The sequence below is a fragment of the Lactuca virosa genome, chromosome 8 (genome assembly GCF_052849685.1).
Source record: "Lactuca virosa cultivar CGN04683 chromosome 8, Lactuca_virosa_CGN04683_v6, whole genome shotgun sequence".
Taxonomy (NCBI): Eukaryota; Viridiplantae; Streptophyta; class Magnoliopsida; order Asterales; family Asteraceae; genus Lactuca; species Lactuca virosa.
In genome coordinates, this window is record NC_136433.1 from 236,818,617 (window position 1) to 236,823,992 (window position 5,376).

At 30.6% G+C, this 5,376-nt stretch overlaps 1 long non-coding RNA gene across 1 annotated transcript; it reads right to left on the reverse strand.

Moving 5' to 3' along the window:
• Positions 1 to 2,740: 2,740 nt before the first annotated feature.
• Positions 2,741 to 5,172, reverse strand: LOC145133956 (uncharacterized). Its single transcript, XR_013718843.1, has 3 exons — positions 3,876 to 5,172; positions 3,034 to 3,116; positions 2,741 to 2,947 (listed from the first exon to the last, which is right to left on the reverse strand). It is a non-coding gene; the product is annotated as an uncharacterized LOC145133956 (long non-coding RNA).
• Between the last annotated feature and the right edge of the window lie 204 nt (positions 5,173 to 5,376).

Here is a 5,376-nt window from a genome sequence, read left to right on the forward strand (position 1 = left end):
AATAATTATAGAAAAAAATAGAAATATGTTGAAATTTACGTTTTTCATTATGTTTTGGGCATTAACCGAATTATCAAATAACATAAAAATCCATCAACTTATATTTTGATACTATCTAATATAGTCCATACCTTATAAACTTTACTTTTACTTTTATAATAGCCAATATATATTATAACTTTTTGTATAACATTAATATATCTACTTTTCTTATGTCCGATAATTTTTTTTGGATAAAATAAGAAATAAGTTGTTTTGAATGAGCTATTAATAAACAATATTGAACTAATAAACTTTGTATTACACTATTTATATTACACCAAAACATCCAAGGTTTCTATATGAACTTTTAGATATTAAACATTGAAATTAAGAATGAAGTCATACAAAATATATCATTATAGATAAATGTCATCAAGAGTTTTAAAATAATTCGATTAGTAAATATGATATTTAATTTTAATTACATATTTTGCAAGGCGTACGCTTGACTTTATGTTGGTGTGTCAAGAATCCTCTTCCTTAATTTGTACCTAAAAAATTAAGGTGAATAGGAATATAAAATAGATATTACTAAGCATTAATATAAATAATTAAAAAGGGTATGTTGATCTCCTACCACCGGTTAAAGACAACATACATCTCTAGTGGTATCGATTCCTATGTGAAATTGAAGTAGTCATTATATGTACACCTTGTTTCTAATTACATAAACAAATATGAGTAACCAAACATAAAAATGTTATCTTTATGTAGGAAAAATATTTTAGTTAACTAACAAATTAAATAATATAAGTTTAAGAGTTAGGTGTTTCAAAACATTAGTATTTTTATTAATCAATCAATTAAGTAACACATGTTGAAATTTTTACAATCATTATTAAAAAGCATTTGAAATATTAGATTTTAAATGAATTTTGGTTGAAGTGTAACATATGTATGAGTTTTAATTAATTAATTATATATATATATATATATATATATATATATATAGAGAGAGAGAGAGAGAGAGAGAGAGATGGAAAGTATAATATATGTATGAGTTTTAATTAATTATCTTTTTGAAACGGTACAATTACAAAAGACAAAAAAAAACATATTTACAATATTTAATTAAATATTTTCGACATCACCCTATATAACATATGATCAATATATTAACGATTAAACCACAATATACAACGATTGTATTACAATAATCCAAAAATGAAGAAAATATAAAAACGAATTAGCATAACAAACTTACAAATTAAAAACTCTAATATAATAGAATATCTCCAAAAGTTGTCATAAGACCTCAACCCAACACAAAAACCTTTAACTTTATTTTCTTTCTGAAATTTGTATATGATTTGTATGCATGTCTTCCCAAAAGATTGACATTTTTATAGTAAACTTTTCAGTAAATGCTAATTAAACATAATATAAGTTATACAACTTTTGAGTGTTAAATCATAATTTAGAAAACTTTTGAGTTGCATTAGTTAAAAAAGGGGGTTTCAAATGCATGAGATTCAAGAAAAAATGTTAGCTTTATAAGTATGTATGATGTCTTCTTTTTTATGCTAAAAAGTGTGTTACTTTTTTTTTTACAAAAAAGGTCAAGAAGATCACAACAGACTCAGACCTTTGAGTTATCATGGTGCTGATGTCTTCATACTTGCATTTTCTCTCATTAGCAAGGCCAGCTATGAGAATGTCTCCAAAAAGGTGATTCCATCTTTATTGATATTGTATTGGAGTAAATTACAGAAATGGTCCTAGTGCTTTTTGGTTTTTACCGTGTTTGGTTAAAAGTTGTAACATTTTTTCAGTTTTGGTCTTATTTTGAAGGTTTCGTATTGATATTGGTTCTTATTTCAAGGTTTCAATGATCAAAAACGATATGAAACCTTGAAATGACTTTAATTTAAAAAAACATCACAGATGGTCCTTGTGGCTTCAAAACTTTTTTAACAAATTATCCTTGTAGCTGACGCCGTCATCTTTTGGCCGTTAATAGAAGGACATTTTCGTGATTTCACTACCATAGGGACCATTTATGAAGTTTGAATATAATACGATTGAAATAAAGAATAAGTACACATTATACAAAAATAGCAAAAGAGATAATCACTGTAAGTGAATAAGATGCTAGTGTGTTGAAATATTTGCTTATTTATCACAATTATAACTGAACATTCATTTATTTTTAATTACAACTATTTGATATAATGTAAAGTGGAGTTTTAAAATTTTGGGATGAGAGGGTGGAGGGTTCTAATATTTAAAATTTGATATGGTGATTGAGATCAAGGAAATGAGGGTGATTTTTTATTTTTAAACTGTCATGTAAGAAAACTTATATGCTTTGAGTTATTTATGTTAAGTTCTATTAATTTTTTTTTCCATAAAATAGACATTTGATTTTTTTTAGTTTTTTATTCATAAGTGCCACTAATTAGGTGTGTAAAAGGAATTGACTTGAATGTTTTAGCTTGAAATTTTGGTGCAGACCTCTTAAATTATTAAGGGATACGACCTTAAAAAAGGAAGGGCATATTCATCATTTTAAACCAAAAAAAAGGGTATTTCCATCAAAAGATTAAAATTTTAAGAACATGTTCACCGATTCCTCCAACTACTTTTCCCTTAAACAGAGCAACCAAGTACATTGCTATTAATTGTAAGAAAATGAAAGTGTATTGCAATTATAGGTAAGGAGTTGCTATTACATGTAAAAACTAAAGTATATTCCCCATATGGGTAAAAATAGTCAAAACCATTGCTATTTCATTCAATTTCTATCGTGTAATACACATTCACATTATCCAACAAAGCAGCTCGATATTGCATGACAACTAAAGTATCAAATAGTAAGCAATTAAAAAGCATTCTCCGCCTATCTCACATGTAGCTCATATGCTCCCATATGTCATATATGCATAACATACATCATTGAGAATTCCTACATGGATGCAACAATGAAGGTTTATTGAAATACCTTTTTAGAAATATTTAACAAAAAAATCATAGATACACACACAGACTTACATTTTCATCTTGAGAATTCCTCCTTAGATGAAATAGGAAACTGGATTAAAGCTTCACATATGTGAAATGGTAGATGTCATACCCTAAAATTCATAAAAAAATAAAAAAAAATATCAATTACATACGAAACACCAATAACGAAAAAAGTTGAAGGTGTAGCAGGAAAAGAAGAAGACGGTGCAACATGTAACGAAAAATAACCCCCGATGAGAAACATGCACTGATCTTAAGGGGGAGTCTTTCGTATATAATCACTTGAACTATAATTCATGTATTTGAGCTACCTGAAGTAAAATTTTTTATTTAATGTAATAATGTCATATACATTCCATCTCTTTCTCCATTAAAACTTTATTTAGTGGTACCTACAGGAAAATAACATGTGCAACAACCAAAAGACCTAACCTAAAACTTGATTCCATGCAATATTATAATCCTCTAAAAAGAGTATCTTGTGAATCCAAATCCAGCAACATTAATAATAAGAAACTAAAGATAAATGCATGGTTAAAGCAGTTGGGTTTTTGGTGACAGGTTTTTTATGAAAATCAATCTAAATAAAACATAAAACAAATAAAACAAATACTTTTTAATGAAGTTTTTCATGAGATGTTGAACATGAGGGCACAAACAATCACCCATGATCACAAGCCCTTGAACAAATCAGATTGTACGGTTCACTTAATTTGGGGATCAATTTTTAGTTTGTACCGGAAACGGAGAAGAAGAGGAAGTAAAATCGATTTCTAATAAGCATCCATTCAAATCGAGAAAATGACTTAATCGTAAAAAAATCTAAGAAATTAACTAAAGCATCACTCAAGAGCATAACTCAGATTTACCTTATTATGACAACTAAATCGTTAGCCTCCTGAAGACCTGAATTTTCACAACCAATTAAGAAGGCCCTCAAGAATAAGATGGTTATTATTGTGAGATTCTAATTATCTTTCAAAAAAAAAAAGATTTATATGTTGGGTTTTCATATGAGCTGGAATTTCAAGGAATCAGAATCTGGCAAATCATATCGAATTTCAAGGATGAGAATGGAATTGAATTCCAATTCCGGCCAACCTCTTTTTCACTTACCAGACATTTGTTTCTCTTGACTGGAGTGTCGAAACCCCTATGTCCCCTCTATATGCGTTCCTAAAGTACTTCTCCTTTGAGGTCTGTGGTGGTTTATGATCGTAAACCAGCAAGAGAGAGAGACCTACTGTGTGTGTAAGTCTTTAGTCGTCACAAATGGTGTTCTTTCGTTGAGATGCTACCGTTTTCTAGAGTAGAGAAACAGGTAGCAATGGTGGTTTTGACCAGAGAGAGAGAGAGAGAAAGAGAGAGGGAGCCTGCGATTGATGAGCGGCTGGATTAGGGTTTCAAATTGATGAGCTGTTGTCTCCCGATGATAACGAATGAATAAGAGGTGCAAGGTTAGTTTGGGAAAATCACTTAAGTATTTTAGGCGGGATAAATTGCAGGGGGCGGGCTAACACAATGCCACGTGGCAAAATTGCTCTTATTTATTAGAATAGAGGATATGAGTAAATTACACGATTCGTCCGTGGTGTAAATGTCAACTTGTATGTTTAATCCTTATTTTTTAAAATTAACTCGGACCGTCCTTTATATCGGTAAAAGTTGTACGCTTCGTCCCTGACAAACATAAAATGACTATAATGCCCTTTTGATTTCTTTTTCATTTAGCTTTCAGATTTCTAATTATTTTTAATTATTAGAAAAAATGTTTTACTTAAAATTGTGGGTCCACCCCACTTCCTTTTACCAGTTCCATCTTCTGTCCTCTAAACCCCTAAACACAACCCTGTCGACATTGACCTGCATCCCCATTGGAAACAATCTCCATCTCCGTCGGAAACCGTCCGTCTCTCGTTATCAATAACAACTGATCTAGACCAGCCACACCATCAAACATCTCTCATATAACCCTTACCCTTACCCTCACGACTCACTCCTCCCTCTTCGCCGCCAACTGTCGGAGTAAATCACTCAAAACTTGAACCTTAAAATCAAAACTGAAATCACTCATAAGTGAGTCAGATTCAAGCAAATCATTATCGTTCAAGAACCTAAAGCTCAAAAATGAACTCACTCGTTACTGAAACCGAAAGCAGACATGAAGCTCAAAATTAAAACTGAAATCAAACTTGATACTCAATATGAAACCTAAATTCCAACTTGGAACTCAAAATTAAGCTGAAATCAAACAGAAAATTAAACCCGAAATCAAACCTGAAAATCAAGCCCACAATCGAGACAGAGAGAGTGGGATGGGAAGGAGATAGGCGGAGAAAGAGGAAGGGAAGCAGTTCTGGCGAAGCTGCC